The sequence below is a fragment of the Balaenoptera borealis genome (assembly GCF_965194805.1).
Source record: "Balaenoptera borealis genome assembly, chromosome: 11".
Classification (NCBI taxonomy): Eukaryota; Metazoa; Chordata; class Mammalia; order Artiodactyla; family Balaenopteridae; genus Balaenoptera; species Balaenoptera borealis.
The window spans coordinates 108,925,508-108,949,619 of NC_138868.1; the positions used below are offsets into that span (position 1 = coordinate 108,925,508).

Here is a 24,112-nt window from a genome sequence, read left to right on the forward strand (position 1 = left end):
CGCATTCCCTTACACCAGCCCCATCTTTATATTTAAGTGTCAGTTATTTGGTCCCCAGATGCAATGAACACAGTGCCTGTCTGTGCTCATGGCCGGGCCCCGCTACTAAGGACCTGGCTGGCATTGGACAAGTTTGCTTCACTTCCTGTGACACCAATTCCTTGTCAGTAACATTGTAGCCAAAATTCCGCCTCTGTACCCTGGTACCAAATTGAATCTTGGGGACAGTTTTGGGTGAAGTAGAAAAGAATAGCCTTATTGCCTTGCCAGGCAGAGGGGGCCACAGCTAATGCCCTCAAAACTGTGTGTCCCGACCTGGAGGGGGTAGTGAGGAGTTTTATAGTAATGGTTCAAAGAGGGCGTGGTCAGCTCGTGGACATTCTTCTGACTGGTTGGTGGGGAGGTAAGCAGGAGTCGGCATCATAAACTTTCTGGTTCCAACTGGTCTGGGGTCTCCGTGCTCGTGGGTGGCAGACAGTTAACTTCTCCCCCCTGGAGGGAGTTTCAGTATCTGCAGAACAGCTCAAAGACATTGTGATGTGCATCCCCTGAGGGGGCACCAGGACCTGCCTCACGGCTGCACTGTGGTTTCTCCACTGCTCCTCCCTTGTCTCTGCAGCCCCTCCCTTCCTAATCAGTAACTGTTTGAACCTGCCCTTTGGAACTCTGGGAAGGTCAAGGAGGCTGAGTGAAGCCTATTTCCTACAAATAAGAAACAAGGGGCACAGAAAGGCTTTTGTGCCCAGGAGTCCCACAGGGTCCTGCTGGGTTTCTACATGAGGGGCTGAGCTGGGTGCTCTCCAGTATCCTTCCAGCCCTAACAACAGTGGCTCAGAGGAGGGGGATGGTGCTAACAGGGATGTAGAAGCCTAAGGAAAAGGGAATTCTAAAGGGGGTGGGGAACACAGTGGGGAAAAGGAGGAAGGGCTTCTTTAAAATCACAGAACACTGCACTAACCACACATTCTGTGTATTGAGGATTAAAGCCACACAGTTCGAATTACGTCCAGCTTAACACCCGGCCTGCTGCCCCTGACATTGGTTGTTCGCCACTGGGATGATCGATGTGCAGTGTTGGCAGCAGAGCGGGTAAGGCCAGGCAGGAACTGAGGAAACTGGGATTCTTCTTTCTGCACCTTGAGGCAAATACCCAAATGATCTTGGAGCATGTGTTCCTGAAGTATTGGGTTGGCTAAAAAGTTCGTATGGAAAAACCCAAATGAACTTTTTGGCCAATTCAATACTTGTAAATTCTGGAGTTTAAAGACTTATTGTGTGCCAGGCAGACTGTTAGTAGCTTAATGTCCTTTGAGCTATCTTCCCTGGAGGATGGTCGTATTCTGTACGAGGGTTTTTCTGGCAGATTCTTTAGGTCAGATAGGCTTGATGTGCTCAACTTACCACTGAGGCGACTTCGGAAGCCTCATGTCGAGGTGGGTCTGCTGCACCCTTGGGTCTTTTTTTATACAATCCGTTGTCAATCCGGTCTTACCTGTCCTATCGATTAATTTTTTTCTGATTATACAAATAACACATAATCATTATAAAGGTATTAGTAAGCATTAACATGAGTGTAAATAGCCTTCTAGTCCTTAAAAAAGTTTTTAAAAACACACACAATGAGGTCTGGCTCTGTGTGTGTGTGTGTGTGTGTGTGTATCTATAATTTTGATCCACTCCATGTTAGAACATCAGCATTTTCTCTGCCCCTCACCTGGACGAGATGTTCACTCCAGCCTTGTCCAGCAGGGGCAGGTGGAGAACTGGGAAGAGAGTTTTTCACAGATGCACGTTACTTTTCAAAGCAATGGCTTCACCCACTGTAGAAATGAGTTCCCTTAGGAACTTAGTCTCTCAGTGATCAAATGAGCAGTTCCTCCTCCCCTGAGGGAAAGCTGGGAAGAGAGCTGAGAGAAGGTGGTGGGGTTTCCTCTCCCTGAGCTGAGGCTGCAGCCTGGGGAGGAGGCCCCAAGAATTCCCTCCCCCGACACGTGTTTCCCTTACCAGCTTCAAGACGGCCATATGAGAAAATAGAGACTGTTGGGTAGAGATGCCTTGACTTGGTGTATTTCCCTATGAAAGATGTCAGGATCTGGGATGACTGGGTTAAAGATACACGTTTTAGCATTTCTGCAGATTTGTTCAATTTAACTTTAAAACTAAATGTATGTGAAAATACTTTGAAACTGAAAAGTGACATCTAAATAACACTAGGATCATTATTGCTATTAATTTGAATTTTGTTGTTTGGGGACCCGGTTTTCAGTCTGTATTTAAATATTCAGGCACATGTGAATGTAGATTAGTTTCATCTGTTTTTTCATCCATAAAGTGAGTATGATAATAATGCCTACTTTGTGTTTTTTTTTTTTTTTCCTTGAGGATCGGATGAAATAATGTGGACGAAAGTGCTTTGTAAACTGTAAAGTACTAATCAGATGTTAATAATAATAATGTTTATTATTAAATTAGCCATCCTTCCTACCTTTCCAGTATCTGAAGCATTTTAAGCAAGTCTTCAATCCATTTCTACTGAGGAGTATTGGATATGCCCCGGGGAGAGAAAGCTTGAGGCTGGTCACCTGTCCCACAGTGAGTCCTCGTATTGATGCTGGATGGACAGAGTGGACGCAATGATGCCCCAGCCTGACACTTCATGACTCCATGGCTGTGATGCTTGGGGTAAGTGCCTACAGCTTCCTGAACCAGATAAAACATATAACCCGGAATCCATATGGCATGTGTGTACATAAGGACCAAATAGCATAATGCTTGGCATATCATCCTGGCTTACTAATAATTACTCTTAGTTGAAGGTTACCCTTAGCTCCATGATGAAAGGACAATTATCACATATTTTGGCTGAGCAAGGGGAGCAGGTTCCGACTGGCCAGTCGAGGGACCTGAGGCTGCTGAAGAACGTTAAAAAAAACCCTTGATACTAAGTTCTTTCTTTGTTTAGACACTAATGGATATTATTACCTTTATCCATCATGATTCAATGGAGCAAATGCTGATTCTGGGAATTATATTAGGAGAATCTGAGCTTTTTAAAAGTTCAAAGTAGCAGGCAAAGCATCATCGGAAACTGAGTAGTTTGGGGTAAAACTCAGGCAGGGAACAGGTGTTTGACTCTGGTTTTGTCTTAGCCTCACGTGGGGTGGAGCGGAGTCTCGCCTCTTGACTTGCGTGAAACTGGCTCTGAACTTGGAATTCCCCTCATAGTGCGCCCTCCTGGTTTGTTATCTTACTGGGTCTGACTCAGACTTGGGCGGGGTGGGGTTGGGCGGTGACGGCTGCCCCAGGACTGCAGGGGGCTCCCAGGCAGAGGATTCTGTTAAGTTCAGGGGAGGGGAGTTTTGTCCAAGGTCCGGTTTCTCAGGGACGGGATGTGGAGCTCTGGGAATTGAAGCAGTGTTTCTGAGCATCGAGCGCCAGTGAAGCTGGGGTGTAGGGCTGGAGCAGGCAGCGAGGTCAAACCCGCAGAATGAGGAGAGAGAAAAGGAGGCAGATGGGAATCACGCGGCGCCCGTGTTTAGCTGTAATCTAACATGACTTTCCCCTCTGTCGGCGAAGGGGGGCACGTGATGTTAACATTCATTATCATGTCATATTCGATTGACTGCCAGGATTTATTATACTTTCTGCTGTTACACCCGGAATACTGACGAAACCTATTCCCTTGCCCAAGGAAGGCCTCTGCTTTCTAATCTTCACAGAATAACAGGGAGGTGGAAGGCCATCAATACCAGAGTAATGAATGTCAGAGTGAGGCCAGACCAGCGGCACCTTAATTCCAGAAGCAGCAGGAAAAGGAGGGAAGAGGGGCTAGAGGGACGCGAGCCTGCCTCTGGAACGTGAAGCACAGAGCTGGGCTGGCGGCTCACTATCCAGGGGCAGCCGAGGGGTGGCTCCCTGTGGGTGTGTCGGTGTCGACGACTAGCGTGTGTCTTCGTACAATCGTCCAGGAGGAGCTGCGGACCACAGTGCGGGGAGCAGGAGAAGCCATTCCCACCACGAAGACAATCCAGCATTTTGCCTAAGTTACTTAATCACCCCCAGAACTGTTTACTGAGGATCCCCTAGGGACCAGGCACTGTACTAAGCTTCTAGGGGTCCAGGAACAGACAAATGACCTAATGGCTACTGGACAAGGTTGTAAGTTCGGTCATAGAGTTTCGATGGGTCACTCGAATATTTATTAAAGCTATTTGTTTAAGACACTGAGCTAGATGCTAGAAATGTGAGGAGGAATAAAACAGGATCTGTGTGGTCTGGGACTTCACGGAGAGTGCTGGGGGAGTCCAGGGCAGGGAGACCTAGCACCTAGGTCTGTGCTAGACCCTGTCTGAGGCGGGAGGAGAGGCACAGCACTGGCCAGAGGGCAGCTGGTAGCCAGTAGCGAAGCAGATGCGGGGCAGCAAGGGTTCCTGGAGAGGGACCGTGTGTGAAAAGGCTCAGAGCCAGGAAGAGAGCGTCTGGTTGAGGAACTTGCGCAAGCACGGGGTGCGCTGGAGCGCAGGGGGCTGTGAGGGGAGGTGGCAGGGAAGCCACCAGCCCTACCCCGCAAAGTGCCATCAGAGGAGCCTTACGTCCTCGGGGAGGTCACTCTTCCAGGCTGCATTTGCCTCCCAACAGTCCATTGCCCCCTGTTTAGGGCTCCTTTTCCCATTTCTCCCTCACCTCCTCTCCACCTCATCTCCCTTCTCTCCACCTTATCTGTCTACCTCACTTCTACCTTCTCCACCCTATTCCCTCTCCACCTTATCCTAACTTACATCTCCAGCAGCATTTTTATCTGAGTTAGGTGTTAGGTGACAATGGCTGATGAGCCCAAGGGACTTACTTTTCAATGGAGATTCCTAAACTTTGGACAACTTCGCCTTCAGACCCCTGAGGCCTGGGTGGGATGTGTATTGGGGGGAGTGAGCAGAGGCAGTCAATTTTCCCTGCACCTCTCAAATTATACTACCTGTTCCTAAAACTCATCGGCTTAGGGGAGGGGAGGATGGAGAAAGTGATTTCTGGGTGCCCTGAATTCAGATAAAGGTGTGATTTCTTTAGTCAGATTGTTAAAGGCCGGGGCTATGTCCAGGCCTGAATCCTGAAGGATGGAACTCAAGCATGGGTTCTGTTTTTTTTATTTGGATAGAGAAAATTCCAGAGAGGTTTTGTTTCTCACATTTATCTTAGCCCTGAAGAACATCACCAGGATTGGGGGGGCCAGAAACTCAATGTTTTAAATTCTGAAGAAAGAGCTCTCATATGGAAAGCTGGGTTTTTATTTATCTTAGAATGATTCTGATTTGCTGGAGCCCTCGGGTGGGTCAACTGAGGTAACGTTATCTTACCAGTTTTCTGTAAACCAAAGGATACATTTGCATCTTTGTTTGTACAAATTAAAATAATCATTTACATACACATTTGCATAATGTAAGAACTCTGTGTACATAAGATTAAATTAATTAGTAGCGCTGATAGGTACTTTGTATCTAAAAGCACCGACAGCATGATCTGGCGGAAAGAGCTCAGGTTCTGAAGGCTTTGAGGCAGAATCGGGTCCACATCCTTCATCTACCACTTACTGGCCGTGTGGCTTCTCTTTGAGTCTCAGTTTCTTCGTGTATAAAAATAGGTAAAATAATCTCAACCTCACCTACCTATTGTTTAAGGCCCAGATAATTGAATAATGGATACAGTAAGTCCCCAGTGCAATGCCTGGTACGGGAGGGTGTGGGATGTAAGTCTGTTCTTTTGACAGCTCAGGATTGTGGCCCAAACTGAGAAGCTCCTGAAGAGCAGTCTGGCAGGTGCCTCTCTGTGTTTTCTCTAAAGAAAGGGAGGGTGAGCCGCTGGACGGTTGTGAGATGAAAACACAGATAAGCTGAGCTGGGCGCACGGCCGACTGTCCCAGCGTTCAGGGACCATCGTGTTTCCCGGGTCTCACTGCGCTTCTTAACCAGCGTGATTGCACGCTCAGAGGTGGGTCTGCACGTGTTGGGAACGCCATTCCTCGGCCCCGCCGTCCCTCCTTTATGCTCACGCGGAGAAGTCCAGCCCTCGGCTTACCCGTGTGCGGACCGTGATGGGAGCAGGGGCAGGTGGCTGGAGGAGAAGACCCCTCACCGCGTCGTGTTAGCTGGAGTCAGTCGCTGAGAAGTAGATCCCGAGCTGGAGCTTGAGGTGGGTGGGCGGGGCTGACCCCTCTGAAGGATGCAGCTGGGGAGGGAGGGGTCGACAAGGAAAACTTGCAGAATGTGAGGGGGTCTGCCACCTGTGACAGAGTAAGGAGAGCCCAAGATCGTGCTGCAATTCTGAGAAAGTCTCGGCCAACGCAGTGGGGAGCCGTGGGGCAAAGGCAGCCAGTGGAGCCGTCCCACGAGGGGAACCCCCCCCTCAGCCACGGGCTGGGCGCTGACAGGCAGAGCGTGGCTTTGGCGCAGATGTCCTGTCCGATCCTGAAGGTCCTGCACTGGGGAGCCTGTCGGGTAGCTGCCCTTCTCCAGCCGCTGCAGGTTCTCTCTTGAAACGGAGCCGGAGGGACACACCCCCCTGGCTCCTGCACAGGCCGCTACGGGTGTTCCTTTAAATGAAGACCAGAAACAGCCAATGGGTCTTTAGCGCCACCGGCCAGCACGACCACGTGGCCTTTGTCAGTTCACTCCCCCCCGCGGAGCGCTTCACACCTTCATTGCTCGCCTCAAAGTTCTGAAGCTCTCCTGCTCTCAGAAACTTTCTGTCCTTTATTTCCCTGAGGGACCACCAGGGGTAACCCAGCACCATGAGCCTCTCACGATTTCTGCGCCTGTACCCACGCGCTCTGCCTTCTTGCCCGTTAGAGGCTGTGCCCTCCAGTCTACAGCCCACGCCTCCACCTGTGTGCCGGGTGCCCTCCACTTGGAGGCTCGGGACCCTCACTCTGCACCTCTTACCCCTCAGCAGAGGGCTGTGCATTTAGCACCTCACTCCCGCATGCCTCCGAGTGACACTCCTGGAGATGCTTGTCCGTGTCCTTCATTTCCATTTTCTGCTTCCACATTTTTCTGGATCTCAATCCAATGCAGATTCTGTTCTGTCCACACACTGGTGAGGTTGCTCGGTCCAGGGGCGTCACTTTCCATCACTTCTCGTCCGCATCTTCCGGTTCCCCTGCTCCCCTTCTTGGAAAGCCTTCGTCACGTGGTTTCAGAGACACTGTGCCCTCGGTTTCCTCCTCCTCACGGTCACCCCTCAGTGTCCATTCCTCGTGTCTCCTAGTCTCTACTGTCTCGTAAACCGGAAAGCTGCAGGACTCAGTTTTCACACCTCTGTCCGGTCTAAACGTACTGCCTAAGCCATCTCGTCTCCTTCATGGCTTTGAACAACAGCTGTTCACGGGCACCTTCCATCTCCGGCCCTGCCCTCCTCGTTTACCTCCAGACTGGTGTGTCCAACCGTCTCCACTTGGATATCGAATAGATATTTGAGAGTCAACAGGTACAAAACAGAATCCTTGGTTCCCGCCCCTCCTCCAAAACTCCTCCTCTCCTCTTTATCCAGGAATTCAGACCGAAATTCTTGCAGTCATCCTTGACTCCTCTTTCACACCCCGCATCCAAACTATCAACACACTATCCAGGCTGGACCTTTGAAACACATCCTGGATGTGGTTACTTTTCAGTTCCTCCAGCTCCAGCCTCTACTCCCAGCCCATAGCGCCTCTCCCTGCACAGCCAGGATGACCACCAACTAACCTCCTGCGGCCACTCACTGCCCTGGGCTCTGGTCTCCACATAGCTAGTGGTCAGACCATTCCCCAGCTAACAAGCTTCCCAGGGCTTCTGTCCCACTAAGCCCTCAAGCTTCAAATTTCCCTTAAACCTAGTGGCTTATAGCAGTTTTATGGACTGAATGTGTCTCCCAAAATTCACATGTTGAAACCCTACCCCCCAATGTAATGCATTAGGAGGCGGGGCCTTTGGGAGGTAATTAGGATTAGATGATGTCGTGAGGGTGGAGCTTCATGATGGGATTAGTGCCCTTATAAGAGTCACCAGAGGGCTTCCCTGGTGGCACAGTGGTTAAGAATCCGCCTGCCAATGCAGGGGGCACAGGATCGATCCCTGGTCTGGGAAGATTCCACATGCCGTGGAGCAACTAAGCCCATGCACCACAACTACTGAGCCTGCGCTCTAGAGCCTGCGAGCCACAACTACTGAAGCCTGTGTGCCTAGAGCCCGTGCTCCGCAACAAGAGAAGCCATCGCAGTGAGAAGCCTGCACACCGCAATGAAGAGTAGCCCCCGCTGGCCGCAACTAGAGAAAGCCCGCGCGCAGCAATGAAGACTCAATGCAGCCAAAAATAAATAAATTTAAAAAAAAAAAAAAAAAGAAAGAGTCATCAGAGAGCTTGCTTCCTCTCTCTGCCCTCCACTGTGTGAAGGTCCCAGGGGAAGCCGTCAGCCTACACTCCAGAAGAGGCTCTCACCAGAGCCAGAGCACACTGGCACTCTGATCTTGGACTTCCAGCCTCCAGAACTGTGAGGAATACATTTCTCTTGTTTATAAACCACCCAGTTGAGCGGATAAGACAAGCAGCAACTACTTTTATTATGTCTCATGATTCTGTGGGTCAGGAATCCAGGCAGGCCTGAGTTAGGTGATGCTTCCCTTCTACACGGCATCAACTGGGGTCACTCAGTAGGATTCAGCTTGTGGCTGGTCTGGTGTAGAGAGTCCAAGATGACTTTACTCTCATGCCTGGCACCTTGGCAGGAGGATTGAAAGGCTGAGCTCCACTGGACCCAGTTGGGCCCCCCTTCCTCACCATGTAGCCCAAGGCCTCTCCACATTATCTCTCCAGCAGCACCTCTACATGGTAGCTAAGGGGTAGCTAAGGGCTCCCAGAGACCAGAATAGGAGATGGAAATTCTCCGAAGCCCAGGTCCAGAGCTGGCCCAGCATCACTTGTCTATGGGGCAAAGCCGTCACAGGCCAGCCCAGATCCCTGGGGAGGAGAAACACACCTCTCCTGTCAATGGGAGTGGGAGCAAAGCATTTATGGCCACTTTGAAACCACCACACTAAAAGTACAATTAGGCTTCTATTTTACAGAGTACAATGCCCTGAATGATCTGTCTCTGGCTACCATTCCAACCTCATTTTCTCTGCTGATTCTATCACAGTCATTCCAGTGTCCTTGCTGTTCCTGGAATATTTTTCTGATTCAACATTTGCACTTACTGGAATCCCCCAAACATTCATGCCCATCTCTCGTTCTCCGTTCAGGGTATGCTCAAAGGCTACAACTCAGAGAGGCATTCTCTCAGCTGGCCCAGCCTCTCTTCCTGTGACACACACAGTTACCCTTCATCCCCCTGGTCATCCCCTGGACTTCTGTTCCCTGTGGTTTGCTTACTCTTTGTTTTTCCCCTGGAATGGGATGTTTCCTGTTTTGCTGCCACTGAATCTCCAGCCCCTAGAAGAGTGAAGTACACTTAGAAGGCCCTCAGAAAACGTTTGTTAAATGCTGGAGAAACCAAGTAACTCCTGTGTCTTCAAGAAGCTTAGCAGTGATGTGGGGAGACCAGGCAGCAACACGGTTGTCCTCCCAAGCGCCTCGTTAGAAATCGCTGGACTTGACTTGCATTTGTTTCCTATAATTGTGTGTGGGAACCAAAGGAAAGGAAAGTCCCAAATGCAGTGATAGAAGAGAGGTCCCTGACCTTCCTTGCAATCACTGAAGCTGGCAGCCTCTGGTGTTTTCTGTTTGGCTCCGGTACGTCAGTATAATCGAAGCCTGTGTGTGATGGGCGGGTGGTCCTGCGTTCGCAGATGCTCTTGTCTTGCAGTGGTGGTGTGTGGGCGGGGGTGGAATGTTCACTCAGAATGAACGCTTCTTCCTGAGACTTCTAGGATGAAAATGAGTGTAAGGCACCATGACTTTGCCAGTAGATTGTTTTCTTCGTCCTTAAGTTCCCAGCACAGAGCTGAGTGCCAGTCACAAAATAGGCACTCAGTAAATATTAGTAAAATAATGAATTCTATTGGGGATTATGTAAGTGGCTCCTGTTGGATTCGAATGTGACTTGGTGCTACTGACCAGAACCCTGGCCAACTCTGAGTAGCACTTACAGGGCCGAGGCTGGCGGCAAAAGTGTAACGGGGTGCTGTGGAAAAGTCTCCTGGCCTGGCCTGCCTGTGCCTCTGTAAGACTCAAGACCGCCGTGGCAGAAAGCGACAGAGACCCACCATGAGCTACCTAAACAAAGTGGCCTCCACGATGGAGGGACCCTGGGGTATCTTGTGGAATCCATGGAGTTGGAGTACCAAGGCAGGGCTGGGAAGTCCAAGGTGGCAGCTGGGTCTCAGGAGGGAACAGAGCTGGTGCTTGAAATGCTGGCAGGACACTCCTTATCCTGCGCTCAGGTTTTCCTGCTGTGTGTTGGCAACTTTCTTTCACACTGGGTACCAGGTTTCCACTTACGGCAAAAAAACATGCCCACCTACAACATTCCAGATGTATGGTTTTGGTGAGAAGAGGGAAGGTCATAGGACTCGATCATAGACTGAACCTCAGTAGATGAGTAGGAGGGACCCGTTGGTCCAGCTGTTATAGGTGTTGCACCCTGAGAAAATCAACCGTAGTCAGAAGGTGGAGTCAGGTAAGGACACAATAGGTCACATGACCTGGAAGACTTGGGGGGATAAGAAGATGGTTCTCAAAGAAGGGCTGAACCCTGCTGAGCGGACAGTCACGTAGCTGCCGCGTCCACCTTCTGGGTGATGCTGATGCATGTGTCACCACTCTGAGGGACGGATGTAGCTGTGTTTTTTCCCACGTGGTCACATCTTCCATCTACAGGTGATTGTGCCTTGGCCCCGAGGGCAGCCCGTCCATATGCTCCATACGCTATGCACTAGCCCGAGTGGAAACACTGGGCCTGAGTAGATTATTTCCTAGGAAACGTGGAGTTGGGAAATGTGGAGATTGAAGGAGTTAGCACAGGAGCAGAAGCCGACAGGCTGTATTGGGAGATGACGCAGCATGGATTTGGACTCAACAGCCAAAGCCACACGGTGCTCCAAGTTATCAGGAGGAAAAGCCAGTTGTAAGCGCAGGAAGATGCTCAGAGACGTAAGTCAGGAGCTGAGACACAGGCAGAAACTGATGGCCGTGACAGAGGTGGAGGTGGAGTGGGGAGAGATGTGACCCCCCCAGAGAAGGACTAATAACTGATTCTTAGTGATTGCTGGACTTCTGTTACCATTCTAGTTTCAGTCTCAGGCTACCTGTAAGGTTGGCGTAAACTCTTTTATATAAGGAAGCTCGAGAAGGTCTCTGTTCCTTGAACGAGAGAAGTTTGAAGGAAAACTTTGTCCTTATGTTTTCCTGTCCCCCTGTCCTCGGTTGTGTGCTCTGCCCCCTCTGCTCAGGCCAGTTCTGGAGAACAGATTAGGAAATTAAAGGACTGGGTATTCATGGTGAAAGTAAGGAAGAGGAAGAGGATTCTCCCAGGTAAAAGATGAGGAAACTGGGGTCATATAGTTAGACATCTGGCTGGAGGTTAGACAGTGGGTGACAGATTCCAAACCAGGTCCAACACCTTTCATTCCATCACAATGGCCTCACCTTCCTTTACTTACACCAAAGCTGATATGGTCCCAGGACGATCCAGTAGAATAACATTTACAAGAAAAACTCTACAGAGAAAGTGAATTTTACTTTGGCACCACTAAACAGCATCCTGCATTATGTTTAAATTCACCTGTTATGTCTCTCTCTCTCTCTCTCCCTCTCTCTTTCTCTCTCTCTCACACACACACACAGCTGAAGAAGAGAAAAAAGCACACAGTTCTACATTAAATCATTGTTCTCCTCTGAAAAAATGAAGATAAATACTTTTCCACTGTGATTGATTGACTAACTTTAATTAATACTACTGGGAATATGATTTTTTAAAATTACCTTAACTAAATTTTAGCATTTAATTTAACTTGAACAATCATTGCTTCATTAATACCTGTAGTGGTTTGAATGGTGGCCCCCCCAAAGGATATGTCCACATTCTAACCCTTATAACATGTGAGTGTGAACTTACTGGGAAAAAGGATTTTTGTAATTAATGTAATTAATTTGAGGATTTTGAGATGAGATCATCTGGATTAGCTGGGAGGAACCTAAATCCAAAGGCAAGTTTATTTATAGGAGACAGAAAAGGACACAGAGGGGAGGAGGTCATGTGAACACAGAGGCAGAACTTGGAGTGATATGACCACAAGCCAAGGAACACCTGGCACCTCCTGGAAGAGGCTGGGAAGGTTCTTCCTGAGAGCCCTCTTGGGGAGCTTGACCCTGTTGCATCTGAATTTTGGACTTCTGAGCTTCAGAACTGTGAGAGAATAAATTTCTGTTTTTTAAGCCATTTTGTGCTAATTTGTTACTGCAGCCACAGTGTACTAAAACCATATGCTTCCTTTTTCTTTTAAGAAAATTTTTACTTTCTTTTGCCTCTGTTTCCTCAAGCTAATTCATAATACTTGCTTTGTGATCTGGTCATGGTTTTATGAGCATTTATTGAGTATTTACTACGTTTCAGGCACAACGTCAAGAGTTTTAGAGGAATATCCTCCTTCTTTTTTTTTTGGCCATGCCACGTGGCATGCAGGATCTTAGCTCCCTGACCAGGGGTCGAACCTGTGCCCCCTGCAGTGGAAGCACAGAGTCCTAACCACTGAATCATCGGGGAATTCCTCAGAATATCCTCTTTTAACTTTACTACAAACATATGAGCTTATAACATTATTCTCCTCCTTTTATGTGCAGGAAACCTTAGAGAAGTTAAATTATTTCTTAATGAAAAAAACTGGAAAGTGAAAAGATGAGGATTTGAACCCAGGCCATCAGAGTCACGAGCCCACAAGTTGTACCCTGCAGGGTTCAGTTTTGAATCTAAAGACCTGCTCTAGCTGCTTTAAGGCTTTAAAGACTAGACATTTCAGAAAATCAAAGTCTGCCTCTTCGGCTGGTCAACTGCCTGAACAAATCTATATGGTGTTATCTCTTACCTGTCCATTGCATCCAGGTGCCTCCCTTGCTAAAAAAGAGCTACCTTCCTCCATGCACCTTCTCTCTGCCACTCAGCTCATTTTCAGCTCACATCTGTGTCTCGTGCCTTCCCTCCAGTCTGAAATGACATGAGAGGTAAACAGTTCCAATGTGACATGCCCTGACGTCTCTTTCCAGTGAAATTAAGGTTATCCTATAGGGACCAGTTTTCTAATCTCTCTACAATGTCCCTCCTCTCAACAGACATTAAATTATTATTACTTTTTTGCATATGATGCTAGAAATCATTCTTTAGATTCTTCAGTGAAAGACCACTGGCGATTGTATCAGAGGGTTAGGGCTAAGCTCGTTCTTTCTCTCTGAAACATTTAAACCTTAAATCTACTGAACATTTAAAATGGAAATCCATAAAAGAGGGGATATATGTATACGTATAGCTGATTCACTTTGCCGTGCAGTATAAACTAACATAATACTGTAAAGCAACTATACTCCAATAAAAAATTTTTTAAAAATGGAATTTGAATAAAGGGAAACATTTTTCGAGCACGCTTACACAGTAGTTTTCTTCCTTCAAACTTGGCTGGTTAGGAGGAATCCTTAACTGATTGTTTTCTTGGCATAAGCCAATATTTCTCTAAGTTGATAGGAAACTGAACAGAGCAATGAAATGTTACCAGCCCTTGTCCTTCCCCGGAACTCTACAAGGTTTGTTCATATGCGTGTGCTCTCTAGGGGGCCCCTGGCTGTCCTTGTCACCAACAGTCCCATTTCTGCCAACACCCTCACAAGTGATATGAAGGGTATTTCAAGACAATCTAACAATCTCCTGAAACACTGAGGAAGCAGGAGAGAAAAGTATGCATCATGGGTACCATTAGCTTTAAATTAAAAACACTACTCCCTCTCCCATCACACACACACACACACGCGTGCGCACATACACATACACACACACCCAGCCACCAGAATTTTTAAAAAAAAGAAGGACATGCCTAGTCAGGATTATTTATGTAAACGCTTTAAAGAATGGGCCTAAAGATATTTTTCTTCTTAGCAGCCTTTTGAGCAGTTTCTATCTTTTTCATCTGTTTTCATCTAAGCTGTACTTCAGTGCCTTTTAACTGTATAGTTTTATGTGTCACCACTGATGCTAGTCGCCAGATAAATACAGCAGAGGGCTGGCATAGATCTTCTTTATGGGCGATATATATACAAAGTGGCTTTCACATTTGTACACGTGCTCCATAGCTTTGGAACCTGAAGCTGACAGGAGAAAAAATAAACCAACTTTGTAAAGTAGCATATTCCCAATAGTTTAAGGCACTGAAGAAATCTTAACAACCCTCTTTATTATGATGTATTGACCGCATTCGTTCAGCGGCAGACATTTATTTTGTGGCTCCCAAGTTTCAGGCACTCTGCTAGGTATTGTGGATGCCTCCATGACTAAAATATGGGCCGTGCTTGAGACTTTTAAAGCCTTGAAAGGCAGGCCTGGGTATACGTGAACTGAAACAAAACAATGCGATAATTTAGAGTGTCTTGGGAGCGCAGAGGAGAGGGCAAGCGACATTTTCCAGGAGTAGGGTCAGCAGAAGCTTCAGAGCACGACCAAATTCAGTGGCTTCCTGGGACCAAAGAGTTAATGGAGGTATATTCAGTGCAGAAAACAGCATTTACTCTCCCTGAAAAAATAGGACAGTAAGTGGGTGACAAATTGCTGCCGTGTTTATTTCTTCCTTAAGAAATGGACATATTACAAGCCACCGTGAACCCTTTTTCTTGCTCGCCGAGGTCTGCCCTTAGCTCATGTGGGAGAAGAAAATAATGAGAAATGATAACTGCCTTCAAATATTGAAGGTGCTGTCTGGTGGAGAAAGCATAACACTGGCTCAGAGTTACTCCAGAGGGTCATGGCCGGGCCCCCAAGACAACAGTTAGAAGGAGGGAGATTGTAGCTTCCTGTGAAAAAGAGAGCTGCCTCGTGGACCTTGGCTGCCTTGTGGGGCAGTGAGTTCCCCATCACCAGCAGGGTTCAAGCAGAGGTAGAGGATCGTGTCTGGAGGAATAAGGAGGCTCAGCTTTCTTTTACTCCAGCGGGTTCTTCCCTGGGTACGTTCATTTGTGTTGAATTAAGGAGCAGGAGGTGGGGGAAACAGTGGGGTTTAGGACAAGATCTCCAAGTGGAATAATTCCGCCTGTGATCCAGTCAAACTTCTTCACACCTCTGGAGGGAAAGAGGCCTGGATATTATCATCCCAGCTCCATAGAGGAGGAAACCTCCAAAACTCAGCGAGGATAGCATCTACCTGCCACTAAGGGAGGGGTGGGAGGCTTATCTCATTAGGAGATGGTGGGGCTCACAGACGCTCGGAAGAAAGGAAAGCGGAAGGGCAACGTGCTGTTTATTTATAAAGACAGATTCCACATACAGTGCCTGCAGGGGATTTAGTGCCGCGCTTCGAGTGAGTAAATCCCTCCAGTGTCAGAGACATAAGACGTTGTCAAGCTGCCTCTGAGACAATGTGATCATAAAGTCTTAGAACCGAAATACCTCCAGTCACCTTGGTAAGAAAATAATCCTCTCTCAAGTGATGCTTTGAAATGTAATGGGGTCACTCCCTATCCAGTAAGTGAACTGCGGAGGTGTGCTGGGGCCGACACGGGCCCTGGGAATGGGCCTGCAGGGCACAGCGAGGATGCTGCTTTCTCTCGCACTCCGAGTCCTCCCCAGGCGGACCCCAATCTGCTTTTAGAGTCCCGTTTCCCATGACTGTCCTCCCCGAAGCATGTGCCTCATCTAAGTGGTCCCCTCCACCTGCCCAGCAAGGCCATGGTGAAGAGTTCCAGCCGGCGGAACAGCCAGGGCTGGGCAGGGAACACTCCATCTCTTGAACGTGGCTTTGGATCAACAGGCAGGATAAAATGAAGGCCAGGCTGCGTTTGTTTTGATAGCCAGAGCTGGAGCCGATGATCATAAATGCATCTGGCCAGGTGACCAGGGGGTAGGAGCCTTGTAGGAATGCCCCATCCCCACAGCCCGCTCCTGGCCATGTCACAGCTGAGTCCATGTGGGTATGGAGAACGGGACAGGGGGACCGTGGTTCAGTCTGAGGTCAGGAAAGGAGTCTCGGGGGCAAGAGATGGGGTATCAGCCAGCCTGGGGTCCACAGCAGTCATGCGACTTAACCCCAGAGAGAGGAGTTTCCCTGAAAGAACCTTGCAACCAAATGCCGTTTCAACGTGGGATTGACCTAGAGAGAACTCAGTCTCATTAAGACAACATTCTGTGCGGAAGTGAAGGGCGCATCTGTTCCTGCCGCGTCTGTGGGCCTGGATCTTGATGCCAATCGTCAGGAAGGATCTGACCTCACGGACCTGGCAGTTCTATATAACAATAGCCAGAGAGATTCTTTAACGTGGAGCTTTGTGAAGGTGACAAAAGGATTTAAGTGTGACAGAACTCACAACATGTAATGAGAACTACCTACAGTTCATTTTACACTGCAGTAGAGAGCAAGGGAAGAGCAGAGTTTCAGCTTCTTTTCACTAAGGGATTGATGATAATCCTTACTGTGGTTTAACCCATTTGGTTTTGATACAATCTGGATCCCTCTTGACTATTTCCCATATTGACCTTAACTCAAAATATCTATGCTAGTGTAAATATTCCTCGCTAAAGTAGTTTGCCAATGCGCTTATTCCAAAGGGCAGTTTTTAAGGCCTGAGTCATTATTAGCTGAGTTCTATGGAAAGCTGAACTTCCCCCAGTATGTTCCTCAAATAGCTGGTTGTGCTGACATGTCTCTGAGGTCCTCTAACCTGAGCACCCTTTGGCCGCTACCTGAGATGGATGAGGCTGGGTCGATAGACAAGAACCAGACCAGAAACAGCCTGCCAGACCATGTTGAAGACCTAGCCTTGAGCTTTATACTGTGGGCCGTGGGAGTCATTGAAGGCTATTAAGCAGGGCAGTAGATGAATCTGGAAGCAGAACATTGAGAGTGGATGCAGAGAAATGAAATCCTAGTAACCTATGGGCTTGTCATCTGATTTATTTCTCTTGAGTCTGGACCCATTTTGTATATGCTCCAATAGGCAGATCATCTCCCAGGCAGAGCAGGATGCTGGTAGTGAAATGCCAATTGCTCCCACAGTACATGGACATAAGGAAAAGATTTTCAAGTACTTGAATTTGGAAGTTCAGAGTAGAAATGAATGAGAAAAAGATTTTGAGGATAGAGGGGTCCTTGGTGATGGGAATGGAATTAACTTTATCTTTGGAAGGTTGGATTAGAAGGAACCACTACACAGAGAATCAAATTGTTCTCTATTGGCCTGGGAACTGATGTTTTTGACTTGAATCCGGTGCAATTCTTTGGCCTTCTGAAGCTTGTGAGACTTCACATTTCTAGGAAGAGTCTGTCTGTGGCTGGCCCAGTGGTGGAGCCATGGAGGAAGTGACTTGAATACCAAACTAGTTCTCCTGTTGTGTGAAGGCCCAATGACCGTAGGAGAGATAAACGTGGTGGTTGGTAGAATGACTCTGGAGAGCCCTTCAAGGCCATTAGTCCTTCCTGTCTGTCAGCCTAGGGTAAGGAATATAGGATGGGTGACTGAAGTTACAAAGTGAAGACAGAAACACATTTCTGTCAAAACTGGAAATCAAATGGAGGCCCTCAGACAAAGGTGATTGGGTGGGGTAGCTAGGGAGGTGGACTCTTTCTTGGATGAACAAGCGGAGTCCCTTACTTAGAAAAAAGAGAGACATTTCATGAGTGTGCCACTGACTATGACACTGACATTGTTACCTCATATAGGTGGTGTCAGTGATAAACCAAACCAACCAGGGTCAAGTAGAGTTTGGCAATGATCAGTGGAGATTTACAGATTTCTCAGTCCTCTTTTGGCATGAACAGGTCCTTCACAGGTATTTGGAAACTTTGGTATCTTCTTGGTAAATGATCACTAGATTTCTGGCACTGAAATCCAAAGGATGAGTTGGATCTAATGAAGCAAAGCGTGGGGGGTGATGATGAGTTAATTCTCAAATATTCCTGCAAAGAAAATATTGTGTCCAAAAGCCTGAGAGCAAGAAATGTGATATTGCCTTCAGCATGTTGAGGTTATGACATGGTCAAGGAATCACAAGAAATAGATTCATGAAAATCCTCATAGGTCCTTTTAAAGAATTTAGGCAACGAAGGTCTTTAATAAATTTTAAAGTGGAAAATAAAGTGACAAACTTGGAGTCCAGGCAGCTGAGGTGATGGAAGCTTTGAGATGGGGAGACCTGTGAAGAGACCCTGGGGTGAAGCCTTTAGAGATGAATATCTGAGCTCAAGCCTCAGCTGCAGGCATGGAGGAGATGAGAAGGATCCAGAAAGTAGAAAGCACGATTGGTCTGACTTGGGGATTGTATTAGTCAGGGTTCTCCAGAGAAACAGAACCAATAGGATACATATGGAGATAATGAGGAGAAGATTTATGATGGACATTGGGTCACATGATTATGGAGGCCAAGAAGTTCTGTGATCTGCTGTCTGCAGGCTGGAGCCCCAGTAAAGCCAGTGGGGTAATTCAGCCTGAGTGTGAAGGCCTGATAATCTAGGGCCAATGGTGTGGGCCCTGGTCTGCATCTGAAAGCCCTATTACCCAGTGTCTGAGGGCAGGAGAAGATGGATATCTCAGCTCAAGTGAATTAGCTCTTCCTCTGCATTTTCTGTTGTATTCAGGCCATCAGTGGGTTGGATGATTCAGGCCATCAGTGGGTTGGATGATGCAGCCCACATGGGTGAGGATGATCTTCTTTACTCAGTCTACTGATTCAAATGCTTATCTCTTCCAGAGACACCCTCACAGAAATAGTGTGTACCAGCTTTCTGGGCATCTTTTACTCCAATCAAGTTGACACATAAAATTAACCATCACCGTGATGAATTAATATGAAAAGTTAGAGGGAGGAGACAAAGGCCAGTTTTCTAATTTGGATGGTGGGCCCCTCAAATAGTAGATGACAAGAAATGACAATCAATGACAAGAAAATTAGGCAGAGGAGAAGGTTTTGGGGAAAGAGGGTCACCGATTTTTAGATATGCTGAGTATGGCGTATTGCAAGGCAAGCTAGAAAAAATATCCATCTGCAGCTCTGGTAAGAAGTCCAGACTGGAAACTTGGGTTTAGGAGACATTAACTTATGGGTGGTGATTAAGATAATGAAAGAGGATGTGTTGGCTTGGGGAAAGCCTTAAGCACGTATGAGACAGAACACACTGGGTCTCTGGTAATCAGGTGATCTGGGCCTTGGAGATTCCTTCCCTCCCTGTTTTGACAGCACAGCAAGACGCCAGTGAGACAGGCCTGAGTTAGCTCGTTGGACAGGCTGAACTCCGGAGCCTTTTCCTCTTTCCAGTAACATCATTTCTTTGAAAAGGAAGTTTCCACTTACACTGTTGACTCAATGTTCTCTGCCCCCTTCTCATCTCTCCCATAAATATGGAGTGTAATACAAACGTGTACAACATGATAGGGTCTCTTAGACCACGGTGTACCCAGCCATGTCTAACCTAAACAGAGGACCAAGGCTGCCTGTGCTCTGCCACTGCTTTCTCATAGGTTCTTCCTCAATAAGTCTTTTTTATGTTTTCAATGCATGGTACTGGTGGTGGTGGTGATGGTGGTGGTGGTGGTGTGTGTGTGTCTGTGCCCCCTTTGCATGGCATCTGTCCTTACCTGACTTGGGGGAAATGGACTTGGGTCAATGAAATGACCTCAAAACCAAGGTTCTGGCTAATACACCCAGGACTCACTGGGAATTAGCTGGAGAGATTAGGAGCATGTAATTTTTTCCATTCAGAAGTCAGTATAGGATTTTATGCAAGAGAGTGTGATGGTTTTCAATTTTCTTTTGGAGGATTGGCATAAAATTCCATAATAAAAATGAAACCCAAACCCTTGAAGACTGTCTTTGAAAGGAGAAGGTCATGGTAGGAAGGGTTCTTGGAACTCAGGACTCTGATTTTTCTTCTAGAAATTCCTTTTGTAAGTTTCTTTCTGACATCCATCATCTTAGCCAGTTCAGCATGATGGGGACATTTTCACTCTAAGACCCTTCCCTTCACACCCCTTCCTTACAACCCTGCAGCAAGGCCCAATGCTCTCATTCATTGTTTCAAAAATGGATAAACAATAATTCAAATGAGACTTTACTAAAATTAAGGAGATTTTTAAATGACAAATATGGCAAATTGTTATTGAGTGTTTACTTTATGCAGGGGATTATCTGGGGTGCAATAGCTTATTTGCTCTTCACAACAACCCCATGAGGTAAATCCTGTGATTATTCCCATTTTAGAGATAATGAAGGAGGCAGAGGGAGACTAAATAACATTTCCAAGAGGACTCAGCTAATTAGTGGTGGAGTCAGGATATGAAAGAAAGCAGTTTGCCTCCAGGCTCTGGCTCTTAACTACTCTGATGTGTTGTCTCCAAGAAGTAAACAGAAGATAACACACATCTCAGGAATCTTGACATGGATGGCTTGTCCTTGATTTACGGGTTCATAGAGTCCTCTTCATAAATAGTCAAGGGTAGGTAGGAAATAAGTCCTCCCTTTTGCCCTAAACTAGTCCCTTGCTCTAGACATCAGCTCAGCACCCATTGCCCCAGGGGTACATACCTCCATCTCTACCACTAGAAGCCCAGGCCCTAGAGATTGAAGACCAGAGAGGGACATAAAAGGAGGCCTTTCCTCCCTAGAGCCTGCTTTCTATAGTCTGGAGTTCAGCCTGAGGCATCTGCGCTGTCTGGGAGATTGTCAACAGCAATTACTTCCCTTTTTGGTGCTGGCCCTCCCTCCACAAAAGAGCAGGTCTCTCAGCTCTGTATTTGCATCAACAGAGCAAACCCCCAGTGCAAACGGGAATTGCCCACTTGTTCCACCATTGTGTAGGTTGCTATCTGGGGTGGCTGGGAATTTCTTGACCCCTCTAGGTAGAACTCCTGTCTCTCTCCCTCTCTCTCTTCTCTTTCTCTCCCTCCCCCTCTCTGACCCCGACTGTAACCTGCTCCTGATTCAATCATGGTGCCTGCTGCATTCTCCTCTGGGCTAGTCTGTAGATACCTTAAGGACAGTGATTTGCCCTCTGCTTCTGTAGCGCCTCTTGTTTTACCAGGTGGGTTCATACAAAATATGTGTTCAATGGATGAATGAGTGAACGGGTCAACTTAATGCAGTGCAGTCCTATTTTTAAATATCCGGCCTTCTGCCCTTGGGCTCCTCTCTCAAAAGGTCTCCTGAACATTTTAATCTGTTGAATATTCTAGAAAATAGATCACACAATTCAGTGGTAACTTAATATATTCCTGTAGACTCTTCTACTAATCAACTTAGTGATTTAGCCACACTGGACTTCATTGTCATTTTATAGTGCTTTGCTAATCTGTCATTTTTATTCTCATCCTATTTCCCTACCCCCTAATCTGTAATAATTTTTACTATCTTCTGTGTAGCAGTTTTTATCTCTCGTAATCAATATTAATTTCATTATAAGATCACATTTGGAGATGGAGCTGTTTGCTTGGTTCAAGTTTGGAGCTCGAGAGGTAGTTTGTGGAATCTGTGTTTTCAAAGGAAATTTATTAAGATAATTATCTGCCAGGCTTGCAGGAAAATTTCCATCTCATTGTTGCACAGCTCCTATACTAGTAGGTTTCTGCTTCAAGGTGACGGGGTCACTCTTGGAGAGAGGTTGCCACAGCCTGGGTGAAGGGAGTGTGTGGAGTCGGAGGGAACGGAATCCAACTGGCAGGTGGCATTGGCCCCGTTGCCCTGGATCTGTGTACAGCTGGCGCGGGGGGGACTTGGCGTTGGGAGACCGAAGCGCCGCTCCAAACTCTCAGAAGCATTTGATACTCTGTGTGGAGTGACAGTTCTAGGATCAAAGCCATCAACAAGAAGGGGCCAACGGGAGAAAAGGTGGGGGTGCTGATGAACAGGTATCAAAGCCAATATTCAGGAGAATTGCAGGGGTCTCAGAACACAATTTAGAAATTAATGGGAAACTTTTGCCCCATATTCCAAATACTTTATTAATTCAAGACATCCAGTTTGTCATGAAACCTAAAAGGGTTTTGGTGGAATTATTTATATTAAGATGAATAATAGGAATGACTTACTCATCATTTAAAAAGCCAGGGTGTTGCTATACAATTGCAGAAGAGGAGCCAAATAAGAAATCACTTCTGTTCTTTCTGGAATCGGCATTCTGAAAATTCAGAACGAACCTTTCTTTTCTTGGCTTGTTTTTTTTTGTCAGGAGAACGTTATCAATTGAGTAATTATGTAGAGGTTCCCATGGGGTAAATGCCGAAACTGGAGATGGCTCTTTAAAAAGGGAACATAAATAACATCATGGCTTATTCACAAAGGAGTCCCTCTGGTTCATAAATAGATCCAGGAGATGATGGAGCTAGAGGCAAAACTCACCTCCTGAGGATGGGAATGTACGTCCGTCTCTTTTCTCCATGCTCACACATTAGTCTGTTTCTTTTTCCCATTCTCTGTCTGAACAGCTAAATGAAACCTGCTCTAGCATCCTGCCTCTTTCTCCCTCCTTCCTTTTCCCATTTTCTCCTCCTCCCTCTCTCCCCTCGTCTTCCTCTCTCTCTCTTCTCTCCTGTTCAACATTCTCTCTAAATTTTCCTCTCAGATTCCCCCCAGAATATATGCTAATTTAAAAAATTACATTGTTTTCTTCAGGCTTTTTTTGGGGGGGTGGTGGGCTCACACACTTCAATGCTCATACCTAGAGCAGGAGGTGCCCACTAATAGCATCTTTTAACTGCGTTTTTGCTGTGAAGGTCCTATTAGGGTATATTTTGTCTTCTCATTTTCATTATTTAATTTGATCTTCAGAAGCACCTTGGAAAGAGGTAGGGAAATATCTTGCCTAGTTTGGTGGATGAGGAAACCCAAACAAGACACGTCCCCTGTGCAGGCGGCCCTGTCTGGAAAGCGGCGACCTCAGAAGCAGAGCCGGGTTTCATTCACGGCCTCTTGCCTTTGTGCCCATCCAGCTCCCGGGGCATCACCGCCTGGGTCTCCTGCTGTCTCCACATCACTCTCGCCATTCTGTGATTTAATCTCCAAACAGAAGCTCAAGTGGCCTTTTCAAATACACATCTGATCTTGCCGCATCATGGTATAAATGGCTTCACTTTGCTGGTGGGATGAAGGCCAATCTATTTCACGCACCCACAGGCCTGCAGTTTCACCCCATGGCTCCATCTTGGCGGTGCCTCCACGGTTCCCACCCCAAACACGATGCTGTCCTTTCAGCCCCTGGTCTTGCTCTGCTCCCTCCCATCACAGCTGCTCTGTTCCCTCTGAAGGGAGTGATCTCTCCTCATTTCCTGACTCCAGACATTGGCTCAAGTATTGATTCCATGAGCAATCTTCCCTGACTACCTGCCCCACAGTGGTACCTGGTCAGGTCCTTCTCTCCCTTCTTCTCAGGTACAGTAGAAATTTCACACTCACGTGTATGAAATGTTGCATATACTTTACAAATATTTGATTCATGGGTATCTATCTCCTCCAATAGCCTTTAGGCTCCATGAGGCCAGAGGCTGTCTTTATTTGCTCACTATTGTATCTTACTAGATGCTCAAAGTATATTTATGGAACCATGTCAGTGATGATAGAACTGAACTGTGTAGGGGCTAAGGACATATGATTCCCCTATGTGACTTGTCATGGGACGGTGTGACTTTGGGGCCTGGCCAACTTAACCACTTCTTTAGGGATTGGGTCAAACACAATGGCTCAGTATGGAAATTGAAGGCAGTTCAAGAGAACCTTGAAAACTAAGAGGAACCATTAACAAAGGTAGTGGAAGATGGCTCTCCAAGAGTAGTGTGAGATGCTGAGTCATCGGTGAAGACTTTCCTGATCAACTCAGGTCCAGCTGGACGTTACCTGCTCTTTTTCCCCTCCCACCTTGTGCAGTCCTGATCTTTACATGCCTGCATCTCCAACTCCACTCAGCTCTCTCAGGGCAGG

The 24,112-nt window shown here is 47.1% G+C and overlaps 1 long non-coding RNA gene across 2 annotated transcripts in view; it reads left to right on the forward strand.

The window, feature by feature from the left end:
- The window catches only part of LOC309606252, a 371,740-nt gene that overhangs the window by 157,032 nt on the left and 190,596 nt on the right, over positions 1 to 24,112 (forward strand). For both annotated transcript variants that reach the window (XR_014231716.1, XR_014231717.1), the window contains exon 3: positions 2,494 to 2,682. This is a non-coding gene — a long non-coding RNA (uncharacterized lncRNA). The remainder of the gene's footprint in view (positions 1 to 2,493; positions 2,683 to 24,112) is intronic.